The 15,937-nt window shown below is 39.9% G+C and overlaps 1 non-coding gene across 1 annotated transcript; it reads left to right on the top strand.

Annotated features, from left to right (window-relative positions):
- The first annotated feature begins 3,495 nt into the window (after window positions 1-3,495).
- On the top strand, window positions 3,496-3,569 carry Trnav-cac. The gene has a single exon. It is a non-coding gene; the product is annotated as a tRNA-Val (tRNA).
- The last annotated feature ends 12,368 nt before the right edge of the window (window positions 3,570-15,937 follow it).

Here is a 15,937-nt window from a genome sequence, read left to right as displayed (position 1 = left end):
GTAGTAGTAGAATAATATTATTTAACTACTATATATTTCTGCCTATGTGTTGTATGCCCTTAGTTCATAATAAAACTCAACTGTACACATTTCTATAAGTACATATTATTATCACGAACTAAATACATATTCTTTCATGATTCTCGATTTTCATTATTTTATTAGTAGTTATTAAACGACTCTAGCAAATAAAAAATATATAGTATTTTATTTACATATTTAATAATTAATAAAATAACTTAAAATATGGTTGTTGATAATTCTTAATAAAAATCATTGTGTATTATTATTGTTTTTATTCATTGCTTCCTGACGTTCATTTGTTTTTAATCAACACGGGTCCACAAGTCATTCCTTCACTACACTCTACGACAAGATTGAGTTTATATTTTTTTCTCCTCAATCTTCGACGAGTTTCTGTAATTTGCTAAAACCTGAGGCGTAATTCTTGGCTTTGGGAGTCAGCTGATTGAATGTAAACAAACTTCACTAGCCCCATCTTTGTGGATCCCAAGAGAGCAGAAGTGAGGGTAAAGGCCAAGAGAGACTCGTCCTTCTGGCTGGGGTGAGATAGAGTCGAGAGTCCCCTGGCTTTAACTTCATCATGGTATACACTAAAGGTTGGCTGGAGTTTCTTTGATTTTCCCCATAGTTTATTACGTACAAAATTACGTTCTTTTACTATGGGTCATTGGCTGTCGTTCCTTAAGGCACACTAGCGTCTTATGTACACAATACTGTAAATATTATTATTGTTTGTCTGTTTGTCCATTCAGGTACATCACCATGCATGAAGGGGGGGAGAGCCGCCTTACCAAATCATAAACAATATGGTAATAGGTGAATAATATTAATCCTCTTTTATCACATTACTCTATATTGTTTGTTTACAATAGGTGGTCAACATAACGATAAAAGGTATTTAATTTCGTGGTAATTGGCGTTGATAAAAGTGTTGAATAAAATATATTTGTGTCTTTTAGTGTGTGTGTGTGTGTGTGTGTGTGTGTGTGTGTGTGTGTGTGTGTGTGTGTGTGTGTGTGTGTGTGTGTGTGCAAATATAAATATTAGAGTTTCTTAATACAGTAGGTGATGTGTTTTTTCTTACAAAATTGAATTTTTTACAAATTGTAATAAATAATAATAAGACGAAAATAAATACAATATTACAACAAGAACAACAATAATAACTAAAAAACAACAACAATAATAACTAATAATACAACAACAACAATAATAACTCATAATACAACAACAACAAAATAATAATAATACAACAGCATAAATAATAAATAATAATACAACAACAAAATAAAAAACAACAAAATATAATATACAACAAAACTAAATAAAACTAATAATACAACAACAACAATAATAACTCATAACAACAACAACAATAATAATAACTAATACAACAACAGCATAAATAATAAATAATAATACAACAAAACAACAATAATAACTAATAATACAACAACAACAACTATAATAATACAACAAAAACATAAATAATAACTAATAATACAACAACAATAATAACTAATAATACAACAACAATAATAACTAATAATACAACAACAACAATATAATAATACAACAACAATAATAACACGGAACCAACTAACCAAGAGACACCACTTAGACTCGTCACAAAAATAAGAATAATTACTCAACCTTTTATCTGTCGAATAACAAAATAAACTTTACCTCATTTCACCTGTCCATGGGTCACTGGCTGGGCACAAACTGTTATTAACATTATCGGTGAAAGAAAATGTCTCCAGGAATAGTTGTTGAATTCACTGTTTAACTGTAGGAACGTCGAGGCTGGTGTTAGATTCTACGAGGATGGTGGTGGTTGTGGTAGTGGTGATTGTGGTAGTGGTGATTGTGGTGGTGGTGGTGATTGTGGTAGATATATTATTATTAAGTCATCATCAGCATCATCATTATCACCACCTTCGATAATTTCACCACAACTTTACGTAACATATAATGAACTATACCCATTTACCTGTCAGACAACACCTGTATCTCATTAACACATATAAAAAACATTCCATTTCAAATCCTATTGGGGTTTTTTTAATACCAGATTTTTATGACGTAATATTGCGACGTAAAGGTTAATGGCGAGTCTGTTAATAGTGAAGTTCCTTAGATAAAAAATATATATTATATTCCCTGACTAATTGGCGTTTCATATTACAAGTCACTGGGAAAAAAATTCATGACTTCCTTGAATAAAATTGAATTATAAGTGACATTTTTCCCCAGGACGTAAAAAACTGGATATATTTCAGTATGTGTGGGTGTTTTTCTGATTGTTATGTAAGTATTGGGTGTTTTTTTGTGTGTGTAATACTAGGATGGGTGAGGTTTTTGTTTGTTTTGTTAGGGTGTTTATGTTCTGTTTTGTTGCTTGTTTTGATGGAAATGTGTATGTCAGTCAGAATGCCAGTCTTCCTCCTCCTCCTCTTTTTCTTCTCTCTGTTTTCTTCCACCTTCTTATTTTTTCCTCCTCCTCTTTACCCCTTATCTCTTTCCCCTTCCTCCTCCCCTCTCCTCCGTTCTCTCTCTTTTCCCCCTTATCTTCCTTCTTCCTTCTCTCCTTCCTCTCTGTCCTCCTCTCTCATTCTCTCTCTCTCCTTCTTCCTCTTTCTCTCTCCTCCTTCCTCCTCCATCATCTGTCATCACAGAAATAGGGAGGTCAGGATGCGTCCACCAGCAAACGAAGGTGTGTGTGTGTGTGTGTGTGTGTGTGTGTGTGTGTGTGTGTGTGTGTGTGTGTGTGTGTGTGTGTGTGTGTGTGTGTGTCACTTCCCTCAACATAATATTGATCCTCTCTCTCTCTCTCTCTCTCTCTCTCTCTCTCTCTCTCTCTCTCTCTCTCTCTCTCATATATATCATCTAACACCACTACATGGAGAACAAATAGTTGTAGTAGTAGTAGTAGTCGTAATAGTGGGTAGTAGTAGTAGTAGTAGTAGTAGTAGTAGTAGTAGTAGTAGTAGTAGTAGTAGTAGTAGTAACAACTATCACAAAGTCACCACCTCTCCTCGTCACCAAAAACTATCCAACACACAATTTTTTACCTTAATAATATAAACTATTTCCTGGGTGTGTGGCCTCCTTTATGGCGGCAGCAACGAAATTTTTGCTCTAAAGTGTAATGATTATTGTTTGACAAGTTGATAATCATGCTGTAGAGGTATAATGATATTTTAAGCTGTTTGGCTAGACCCACGGAGGTAGTGGTGGTGGTGTGGTGGTGGTGGTGGTGGAGTAGGTGGTGGAGGGAGGTGGTGCTGGAGGGAGGTGATGGTGAAAGAGGAGGAGGAGGTGGTGGTGGTGGAGGGAAGAGGAGGTGGTGGTGTGGTGGTGGTGGTGGTGGTGGTGTTATATTGTCGGAGGAAATGTTTTGGTCGGTGGATTGAGGTGGGTGTTGGGTGGTTGTGTGTAGCGGGTTGGTGTTAGAGTGTGTGTATGTGGCGACCTGTGGTGTAATGGTCAGCATGCTCGCCTCACAAGCGAGTGGACCCTGGTTCGATCCCCGGGCAGGGGGAAACTATGTGCAAGTTTCTTTACGCCATTTGCCTCTGTCTACCCAGCAGTAATGGGGACCTGGATGTTAACCGATTTGTGGATAGGGTAATGGTTAGCCAGTGCAGTTGGCGAGTTGTCCGGTCTTCTCGGACTATTCCTTGACACTGGGTCATGCAGCTCGTTAACTCAGGGTGTGGTTGTTGTGTTGGCGACAGCTTCTACACCTTAAACAAATTCACGCCTAGGTGGCGCCTGGACGGCCATCCTTGACGAGGGCAACCATTATCTTATGTGGGTGTATGTGGATGTGAGTGTGGGTAGGTGTATTAATGTAGATGTGATTTAACTATTCTGTGTGGGTAATATTCCTCCTCTCCTCACTAGACTTTTACTGTTATCCTCTTAATGTCATTTTTGTTTCACAAATTTTTCCAACTTTTATTTTCCCAATCATTGACCTCGACTCACCGCCCCGATGTGTGAGTGTCTGGCTCTCTTTGATCTCCGCTCATATTTTCACAATTTTTCGTTTTTTTTTATTTTATTTTTTTTTTTTGGCAGCGACATTTTTTTCACCCAGGATGTTTTATAGACTGTAATGACTGTCTCTCTCTCTCTCTCTCTCTCTCTCTCTCTCTCTCTCTCTCTCTCTCTCTCTCTCTCTCTCTCTCTCTCTCGGAAGGGTAGGGGGATAAAAGAAGGGAGGAAGAGAAGGGAGAAGGAAGGAGATGGCAATGAAGAAGGGAAGGATGGGTGGGGATGAAAGAAAGAAAGGGGGAAGAGTAGGGAGAGAGGATTTGGGGAAGGAAGAGAAATGGAGGGAAGGATAGAGGGGAGGGAAGGATGAGGGGGGAGTATTATCCCTACGTCATTCTCGTTCCTTCACATTATAACTTTCCTTGTGTGTGTGTGTGTGTGTGTGTGTGTGTGTGTGTGTGTGTGTGTGTGTGTGTGTGTGTGTGTTTGTCTGTGTGTATGACAAGTGTGTGTAGATATATTTGTAATAGTATGCTGTGCACTGTAAGAGCTCTGATATTAGTTTCTATTCACTCCAAAATAAACATGAAACGCCACGAACACTATATTTAGATCATATTTTGGTTGTGTTCCCCCAGGTGGTTAATGACGTCAAACGAGGTAGTTAAGAGGTGTGGTATTTTAAGAGTGTGTAAAGGCCTTTATTGGTCCCCATGGTGTAAAATGGTGCTATGTTTTTCTTTAAGGAACCACAGAAGTTTAGTCGTAATTAAGTGAACCCATATGTGTGAAAACCTTTGATTAAGTGAACTGATGGCAGCTGAAAGAGAGAGAGAGAGAGAGAGAGTTAAACAACAGTGAATGAAAGTATGAGAAAAAGAAAGATAAAAGACATTAAATGGAGGAAAAACAATGAGATAAAGAAAGAAAAAACATAATCTAACCATTAAACTCTGTCAATCTCCACTTTAGGAACGATGACCTGCGGGTAATTAGCCTGGCCTGACCTGACCTCGTTGATGACCTAACCAACACTACACCAGCATCATTGAGTGAGTGCTCTGATTTATTCGTGTTGGCTGACCTGACCAAAAGCATGTCACCTTAGTAGTTTAAGTTGGCGTTGGTTAGGTTAGGTTAGAGTTAGGTTAGCTTAGGTTAAAGTTGAGGTAATTAGTTTAGTTTAGGTTAGTGTTGTGATCCATGCAGCCTATATCACTTGACTTAAGTACACGAAGACTACAGGTATCGTGTTAAACATCATTTTAATCAAGTTTATGACATGAAACGGTCGATCGAGGAAGGAAGGGGTGAAGAGGGGGGGGCTGTGTTCCTAGTCTGCCCATTGTTTGTCCTGTTGTCTCTTGGTGAGTTTGTGCCCTCAAGGTGGTGGTGGAGGAAGGGGTCTGGCTCGTTCTTCCTTGGGCAGATAATTTACAACAGTGAATAATTTACACCCAAGTCTGTCCCGATATTGTTGTTGTTTTTGGGTTATGTTAAAGGTCATTTCATAGGTTAGGTCACCCTTGATAATAATAACTTATTTTTTGGGTCAGAAACAGAACCAGGTATTTTTTTTAATCACCTGAGAACTAGACATCTTAGTTTATTTCACCTGATCTTTAAACACCTGAAGCTAACCTAATCTAACCTAATCTGACCTAATCTGACCTAACCTAACCCAACTCAACCAGCCCCAGGAGTACTAAGGTGTGACTAATCTCCAGGTGATCCTTTATACACAAACACCCACAAACAATATCAAATAATCCTAACAAAATAAAAAAAAAAAACAAAATAATAGCCTCGTAGTTCCAGAGCCACAGTGGTCGTGTCCACTGCCGCCACGCACCGACACGGAGATTAAACGTGTCGAACTCTCGCTGTCTGTACACTGAATGACAAAAGTTAAATTAGAACTTTGGTCACACAGATTCGTCAACTTGTCGTCACATAGCACACACACACACACACACACACACACACACACACACACACACACACACACACACACACACACCTCTCACACCCTCTCCCCCTTTTACACAGTACATGCCATTCCTTCCGCCACTAACCGGACCCCACAACCACACCCCGCATCCCATAAGCTGCACCTCATTACCACCCGCCGCACCTCATTACCACGCCGCACCTATTACCACAAGCTGCACCTCATTACCACAAGCCGCACCTCATTACCACAAGCCGTACATCATTACCACAAGCTGCACCTCATTACCACAAGCCGTACATCATTATCACACGCCGCACCTCATTACCACAAGCTGCACCTCATTACCACAAGCCGTACATCATTACCACACGCCGCACCTCATTACCACAAGCCGTACATCATTACCACAGCTGCACCTCATTACCACAAGCCGCACCTCATTACCACACGCTGCACTCATTACACAGCGCCCACGACCTCATTCACAAGCGTACCTCATTACCACGCCGCACCTCTACCACAAGCTGCACCTCATTACCACAAGCCGTACATCATTACCACGCCGCACCTCATTACCACAAGCTGCACCTCATTACCACCTGCCGCACCTCATACCACAAGCTGCACCTCATTACCACAAGCAGCACCTCATTACCACAAGCCGTACATCATTACCACACACACCTCATTACACAAGGTTTGCTGCACCTCATTACCACCGTCCACAGCCTATCATTATCACGCCGCACCTCATTACCACACGCTGCACCTTATTACACGCCGCACCTCATTACCACACACCGCACCTCATTACCACACACCGCACCTCATTACCACGCCAAACCCACAACCCGCACCTCATTACCACACCCACTACCCACGAGCCGCACCTCATTACCACACCCCTCCCCCTCAATAAGCATTCGCAGATGTGATTCAGCTGACGGAATTAACACTAAATATTTGCTTGGGACACGGCCAACTGGGTCCAAGGTCACATGTCGCAGGTGAGGTCACGCGTTATCACCTGAGATATGTAGGCAGGTGTGAGAGTTCATGGCAGGTCACAGGTGTCAAAAATTTCTAGCAGGTGTTATGTGAAGTTATTTTGTTCTAGTAGGTGTTATGTGAAGTTATTTTGTTGTAGCAGGTGTTATGTGAGATTATTTTGTTGTAGCAGGTGTTATGTGAGTTATATTGTTCTAGCAGGTGTTAAGTGAAGTTATTTTGTTGAGCAGGTGTTAAGGTAGAGTTATTTTTGTTCTAGTAGGTGTTATGTTAAGTTATTTTGTTCTACTTGGTCTTATGTGACGGATTTGGTTGACAGTTCAGACATCTAAGCGTTTTACCTAATCTGATTCCAACCCTTTAGGAAAAACAAAGGAATAGGCAGAGAGGCATCCCAATCCTCCTGTAGTATATTGACTTCTGCGAATCACAACAAGCGGTATCCTACAAATCGTTTTAAAAGTGATTAGAAGATTGGTAGATAGGTCGTACTAATTATCCCAATCGTCTTAATAATCACAGAATGATTGGTAAATAACTCATACCAATAGTCGTAAGTTTCATAAAAAAAGAGATTTGGTAAAGTTTATTAGCCAATCGTCCCTTGTGTTGTGTTGTCTTGACCCTAGAGAAAAAAAAATATTCTCTTCTTGTTTTGTTAACTAATTATTGCTGTGTTGGTGTTCTGCTCTGTTGCTTCTTACCTGCTGTCTGCTGGTAGTGTGTTCTCTTACTGTTGTCTGCTGGTAGTGTGTCTCTTACTGTTGTCTGCTGGTAGTGTGTCTCTTACTGTTGTCTGCTGGAAGTGTGTCTTACTGTTGTCTGCTGGTAGTGTGTCTCTTACTGGTGTCTGCTGGTAGTGTGTCTCTTACTGTTGTCTGCTGGTAGTGTCTCTTACTGGTGTCTGCTGGTAGTGTGTCTCTTACTGTTGTCTGCTGGTAGTGTGTTCTCTTACTGTTGTCTGCTGGTAGTGTGTCTCTTACTGTTGTCTGCTGGTAGTGTGTCTCTTACTGTTGTCTGCTGGTAGTGTGTCTCTTACTGCTGTCTGCTGGTAGTGTCTCTTACTGCTGTCTGCTGGTAGTGTCTCTTACTGCTGTCTGCTGGTAGTGTCTCTTACTGCTGTCTGCTGGTAGTGTGTCTCTTACTGCTGTCCTGGTAATGCCTCTTACTGCTGTCTGCTGGTAGTGTGTATCTTACTGCTGTCTGCTGGTAATGCCTCACTGCTGTCTGCTGGTAGTGTGTCTCTTACTGCTGTCTGCTGGTAGTGCCTTTTACTGCTGTCTGCTGGTAGTGCCTCACCCAGCCTCCACAAGACTCTCCCCAGTTGAAAATCAGTGAAGGTGAACAAGAGGTGGTAGCCTGAAGGTGGCCGTCACGAGCCATTAACCAGCCGCCGGAACCTGACCAAGTTTATATATGAAGACTGTCCCAAAATTTTGTCTCTCTTCTCTCTCTACAGTATATCATGACCAACTATTCTCTGTCTTGCGCTTGTGAGACTTCTCTTGGATTACGCAGTTCAGTTCTGGTCACCGTACTACAGAATGGATATAGAATCCTTGGAAGAATTCAGAGAATGACAAGACTAATCCCGGGCATTAGGAACCTTGAGTACAGAGACAGGTTAAAGCATCTTAATTGCACTCCCTCGAGACGTAGAGCGAGGGGCGACCTGATACAGGTGTATAAATGGAGTCAGGGCTAAACAAAGGTGATACAACAAAAGGTACTCAAACTATCCAACCAGGAACGAACTCGTAACAATGGTTTTTAGACAAATTTAGATTTAGGCGCGAGATAGGTAAACACTGGTTTGGAAATAGGTAGTGGACGAGTGGAACAAGTTACCAAATATCATCATTAACTCGAATACGCTGGATAGCTTCAAACATAGGTTAGGTGGATATATGAGCAATAGGGGTTGGGTGTAAATGGGTTGCTTCCTCCATTCTTATGTTCTTTCCTTACTCTCTCTCTCTATTCATACCACCTCTTCTCTCTCTCTCTCTCTTTTTTCTCTCTCTCTCTCTCCAATCTGCTTACCACAACCAAGGAAAAAGGAACAACTTGATGTCATGGTGAAGGAGATAGTGGAAGGAAGTGTGAGTTGTGTAGGAACAGAAAGTAATTTTGGAATAGTTGTCGGAGGAAAAACAAAGCGAGTTGTTTTGTTTGGAGTTAAGGCAAAAGTGTGTGTGTGTTTGTCTGTCCTTGGGAGAAAAGAATGAATGGTTTTGTGTGTTTGTTTGAATTAAAAGAATATTGATTTTGTCGGTAATTACAGAAAAATGAGTATGTAAGAAGGGAAATTACATTAGTATCTGGTTGTTGTTGTTGTTGTCATAATAGTATTACTACACTACATAATTAAGGTCTTTAAACACGTAACAATATTAATAATACAAAACCAACAAAAATTAAAAAATAATAAAATATATATAAACAACTTTATTCTTACCTGTAATTGAAGAAATTAATCGATAAAAATTTAATAAACAAAATAAATATTAAACACGAAGTTGGTTTAAAAAAAGTAGGAGACATTTTACTTTATATAGAACCGGGTTTTTAAGACTTGAAACCACACACACACACACACACACACACACACACACACACACACACACACACACACACACACACACACACACACACACACACCAAAAAACAAAAAACACAGAGGAAAAGATTTTGGTACGGGAGAAAGCAAGAAATTTATGTCCCCGGCAAGAAATAAAGGAGTCTCTCTTCTTCACTTCAGCCAGAACAAAAAGAAAATGTATAAAGGTTTTGTCCGTGTTATTGGACAGAGAAGTGGAGGTTTTGACCAGAAGTGTGAGATAAGAAGAGGTTTGACCAGAAGTGTGAGATAAGGAAGAGTTTGACCAGAAGTGTGAGATAAGGAAGAGGTTTTGACCAGAAGTGTGAGATAAGGAAGAGGTTTTGACCAGAAGTGTGAGATAAGGAAGAGGTTTTGTCAGAAGTGTGAGATAAGGAAGAGGTTTGTCCAGAAGTGTGAGATAAGGAAGAGGTTTGACCAGAGTGTGAGATAAGGAAGAGGTTTGACCAGAAGTGTGAGATAAGAAGGTTTTGTCCAGAAGTGTGGAAGAAGAGGTTTTGACCACAAGTGTGAGATAAGGAAGAGTTTTGTCAGAAGTGTGAGATAAGGAAGGTTTGGTCAGAAGTGTGGAGATAAGGAAGAGGTTTGTCCAGAAGTGTGAGATAGGAAGGGTTTTGTCGAAGGAGATAAGAGGGTTTGGTCAGATGTGAGATAAGGGGTTTGACCAGTGTGAGATAAGGAGGGTTTTGGTCAGAAGTGTGAGATAGAAGGGTTTTGTCCAAGTGTTTGGACAGAGAGTGGAGGTTTTGACCAGAAGTGTGAGATAAGGAAGAGTTTGACAAGTGTGAGGGAAGGGTTTGTCAGAAGTGTGGATAGGAAGAGGTTTTGTCCAGTGTGAGATAGGAAGAGGTTTTGTCCAGAAGTGTGAGATAAGGAAGAGGTTTTTGGTCAGAAGTGTGAGATAAGAAGAGGTTTGACCACAAGTGTGAGATAAGGAAGAGGTTTTGTCAGAAGTGTGAGATAAGGAAGAGGTTTTGGTCAGAGTGTGAGATAAGGAAAGGGTTTGTCCAGTGTGAGATAAGGAAGAGGTTTTGTCCAGAAGTGTGAGATAGGAAGGTTTTGGTCAGTGTGAGATAAGGAAGGGTTTGACCACAGTGGATAAGGAAGGTTTGGTCAGAAGTGTGAGATAAGGAGAGGTTTTGTCCAGAAGTGTGAGAATAAGGAAGAGGTTTTTGCTGGTTTCTTAGACCGTATGAGTGAGGTTTTGACCAGAAAAAATGGACAGGGAAGAAATTTTTAACAGAAATATTACACAGAAATAGGTAAAGATGTGACCATGGTGGAGGAAAAAAGGTAAAAGAATTATTTTAGCTACAAATATTGGCCAGACATGGAAGACAGGAGAGTGTTGGAGGCAGGAAGGAGGGAGGAAAAGGAGGAAGAGGATTTAGAATTTATAAAAAAAGGGTAACCCACTAACCCATTATAATACTAGTTTTAAGCCTCTTAGTACGATGATATAATCCTTGAGTACGATAATATAATCCCTATGAGTACGATGAGTTAACCCCGAGGACAAGTTAAACCCTTTGAATACGAGGACTTATTCCCGTAAGTAAACTGCTATCGTACTCAAAAAGTAGTTAAGCGCCATCGTACTCAACCGTGTTAGATCACTGTTCTCTAGGAGATTAAATCATCATACTCAAGAGAGTAAGCCATCGTAATCAAGGTACTCAAATCATCCTACCCAAGGAGAGAGAGATTTTGGGTCAGAAAGTAGCAATTTAAATGCAAGCAAAAACAGTTACCGAGGACTTCTAAGAACGCCTCCCGCCCTGGCGTCTCAGGATGGTGGTGAAGAATTATTTTTCTTCATTTGATTTAGTTTCTTGTCAATTGTCATTCTAGGAGGTGAGGTCTATGATTGAGTGTGCCTGTCTTGTCTTGTCTGTCTGTCTAGCTTACCTGTCTGTGTCAGTCACTTGAAAGACATGCACCATTTGTGTCTTTTAAATTAAATTGTTTTTGTCTACTCTGAAATGGAGATTGAAACCTGAATTTAAATAAACTCGTGAATAAAGTAATATACCTGAAAGTGAGAGAGAGAGAGAGAGAGAGAGGATATCTCACCTTTAAAAGCTATATAGTAGATAGAGAAAAAGAAAGAGTTAAAGAAGAATATATCACCATCTTATATATTGAGAGAGAGAATTATGGACAAGACAGCCATCACCTTTATTAAAACTTGTGAGTCAACTTTTATAATTGGTGTTTGAAACTCTCTCTCTCTCTCTCTCTCTCTCTCTCTCTCTCTCTCTCAGTCTATACTTATTTTACATCGTTTCCTACCCCATCTTTCCTCCTCTTCCCCCCTTCCTCTCCCTATCTCCCCCCTCTCCACTACCCTCTTCCCGTCCTCTCTCACCTCTTACTGCCTCAGTGTGAGAGAGAGGAGAGAGAGAGAGAGAGGAGTGTGTGTGTGTGTGTGTGTGTGTGTGAAGAGTGTGTAGATAGTGAGGGACAGTGTGTGTGAGTAAACATATGTTCCACCCCACACCTGGCCACACACACACACACCTGTCCTGAAACACTTGTTGATATTCGTAGTGAGATGTACAGATATGACACACACACACACACCTTAATCTCTCTCTCTCTCTCTCTCCTCCTACTTCTACCCCCCCCCCCTCCCTCTCTCGAACAGTTGTCACCATCTAAAGTAAGAAAGCAGCCAGTCGTTCAGGACACTTAACATTTACGACGGTACTAAAATTAACAGTTCTGGCAAGTTGGTTATGATGATGGTGTTAATGGGAGGAGAGTGGGAAGGATGGGATGGTGGTGGGATAGGGGTGTGAGGTAGGGGATGGGCTGGAGGAAGGAGACATTGATGGAAGGGATGATGGAGGAAATAGTGATGGAATGAAGGGAGAGGTGGTAAGAAGGAAGGTGGAAAGGATGGAATAGAAGGATGATATGGAATAGGAGGAGGAAGGGATTAATGAGGTATAGTCATAAAAAAATAACATATCCTCCTATTGTTTTTGTTTTGAGGTCAGAGGTCAGAGGTCAGGAGGTCACTGAGGATATTTTGTTGTTTGTTGTGATGTAGTGACTAATACAACAAATTTATGGTGAAACAATAGATTTATTCGTGTTAGCCGAGGCGATAGATGGTTAGATAGACAGGCAGATGGATAGACAGATAGACAGATGCAGGTACAGGTACACAAACAAAAGCAAACAATAAAATCAATAATATATTCGTATTTCCCAGGATATATAAGTCAAACAACTGTAGACTAATTAATTAACACGGTAAATATATTCCCCTAATTAATCTGTTTATGGTGTAAATCTCCTCCTTTACGGCCCAGCTTATTGTTCCGGCGACGGTAAGTTGTAATTTGGTTTATTTTTACCGAGAGAAAACGTCCCAAAGGCGTCCAAAGAAAACAGGGATTATGAGGCCGTATCTCAAGGGGTAACAGACTAAACTGTAGCTTATCTTATGTTGTGGGTAATTATGATGTTAATGAAGATTGAAGGGTAAATAATGTGGTAAAATACGTTAGAGGTGTGTTTTGTTTCTCAATATTGGGACTGCGGCGTTCGAGGTGGACATAGCTCTCGCCCTGTTCCATTGGTCGATGTTTCGATCCTGGACACTCCCAGTTCACCCAGCTGTAAATGGGTACCTAAGTTTATAACTTAAGGAAGTGAAGGCGGTCAAGAGCAGTACTGACCATGTTGCCTCCTTGTGTACTGAAGGCTTAGTATACAGGTGTGTTGTATCCACACTGCCTAACGGGCAGTCATGACCTATGGCAGGGGTCACCAAACTTTTCTGATGGGCGGATAACTGAAAGAATGACGAGCGCGGACATAATCATTCTGTTCAATACTTGCAAGCCAGAACAGCTCTGGTAACGTCAGGCGTGGCGGAGCTACGAGCCGGGGAAGGACTTGGGATCCGGCCCGCGGGCCGTAGTTTAGTGACCCCTGACCTATGGGACCCCTTAAAAGTTACTTTTGTGTTTGTTGTTATTGATAAAAAAATCTATTATTTTTTCTTGTAGTTGGATTATTGGAACACTTATATTACTTTTCCAGGAAGATTTATTGATATATATATAAATATATATATATATATATATATATATATATATATATATATATATATATATATATATATATATATATATATATATTATACTGCATTTTATTAATACAGTCCCCTTCACTAGTGCGTTTACAGGGCTCGTCACATAAACATTCCATAAATCATTATCTTTGAGATATTAGTGTTAATAATGTTTTAATTTGATTTCCATAGTAGTATTTTACTATTGCTGGTTTCCTTCTGTTGACTGTAAACAAACACCGAGCTGCCAGGCTGTACCTAAACTGACGAGCCCCTGTAACCTAACTAGTGAAGGGACTGTATGTTGTTTAACAAAAGCAAACCAAGCATAAACTTTTAATTTAATGTTAAGTTAGGTTGACTTATGTTAGGTTAAGGTAGCCAGCGAGTATGACCTAACCGACATAGGACCTTTGTGTCGGGTCGAAAACAAATAAAAGTAAATATTGTCCGAAAAGTAACAGTAAACAAATAAGTTGTCAATTGATTATTATTATTATTATTATTATTATTATTATTATTATTATTACTATTTATTATTATTATTATTATTATTATTATTATTATTATTATTATTATTATTATTATTATTATTATTACTATTATTATTACTATTATTATTATTATTATTATTATTATTATTATTATTATTATTATTATTATTATTATTATTATTACTATTATTATTATTATTACTATTATTATTACTATTATTATTATTTAGAGATTGAAGAAGTTTATCTTACTACAGTAAAGTAATTGTTAATCAAAATTCAAATATAATAATCCAGAAAATAATGATACTACTACTACTACTTTATTACCGTAATATTAAATATCCTAATACATAAGTAGTTATCCTAGCTGTGTTGAGTTAGTTGAGTCGCAGATCTATGCGGCATTCAGTGACTGTTGCCTCATAGTCAATATCTGCGACCGTTGTCGGCTTGGGGCCGTTGCTCTCGTTCCCTGGAGGTAGAGCAAAGCTGACCGAAGGAGAGAGAAGGACAGTCGACATCTCAACCAGGCTGTAACATAACTTCTAGGCTGCTGCTTCTGTTCGATATCAACTCCGGAGTCTGGCGTAGAAGCATCTTGAACTTGGGCCCATCCCACCAGAGGTTGTGAACACCAGAGGAGTGAAGCTGCCTTGATCAACGTTCTGAATTCTCTCCATATACCCTTATCTTGTCGTTCTGTTCCTCCTGTGTGCAGCATCGAGAGCTAGGTTGCGGTTACATGCGGCCATGGGATCAAAATGCTTATGTCGAGCTGCTTCTGTCCCCGCTTCCAGAATCCTGACCACTGACGTCCACACGGGCTTCATTGGATGTGTTTGAAGTTCTGTGACGGAGGTTCTCACCGTCCAATGGAAGGAGGGCGGATCCACCATGACGTCGTAGCAAATTTCCCCAGTAGATGGTGTGAGATCCTTTACTTCGTCATGCCTCATGCACACGAAGCCCCTTTCTGCACACCATGGCGTGATCGATGTCTTTACTATTACTACTTTTTTAAAGAAATGACTCAGCCTCCACCAATAGTCACACCTTCACCTACTACTACTAAGGAGAACTAAATTATAACCCAGGTATTTTATGGAGTCAGTCATTAAAAAAAGCAATAATAAAAGCCATAATAAGGTGGACCTCTGCTGCCGGACCCACACGCAAAAAGAAAGGTCTTAAAACAAAATCTTAAAGTAGCCTCCGTAGAGGGACGTCTGGCAGGTAAAAAGTAGGTCGCTCTTATACTTTCAACGACTCTTTCCATTTCAGTCTAGTCCAGTGCTGCGTCAGGCGTCACTATGAATGCTAATGCTGACACACTTACTTTTTTTTTTTTAGGTAGAGGAGGATCAAGTTGCGTCAGGTATCTCTATGAATGCTAATCTTCACACACACACACACATATTTTGGGGATATTTTTCGTTAAGTAGCGTCAGTTATCTCTATGAATGCTAATCCTGGCTCACTCGCTGCTCTAATTCGCTTATTCTTACCCGCTCACCACTAACGCGCTGATAGAACTTTTCACGTCTATTTTTTTTCCTGTGATTTTAGCCAGGTAAAGTAAAGTAGGTTAATTATCGTGTGTTTGTGAGTATTTTATTTTTATTTTATTTTGTAGAAATAAGAAAAAATAATTGAAGCTTAATTGACTTTACATAATTTTGTATGAAAGGATAGTCTCTCTCTCTCTCATGCATACTATGAATATGCTGCATAACTTTCTTAAATAC

This window comes from Homarus americanus, unplaced genomic scaffold, assembly GCF_018991925.1.
Source record: "Homarus americanus isolate GMGI-L3 unplaced genomic scaffold, GMGI_Hamer_2.0 scaffold19186, whole genome shotgun sequence".
Classification (NCBI taxonomy): Eukaryota; Metazoa; Arthropoda; class Malacostraca; order Decapoda; family Nephropidae; genus Homarus; species Homarus americanus.
This window is presented reverse-complemented; position numbering and strand designations above follow the sequence as displayed.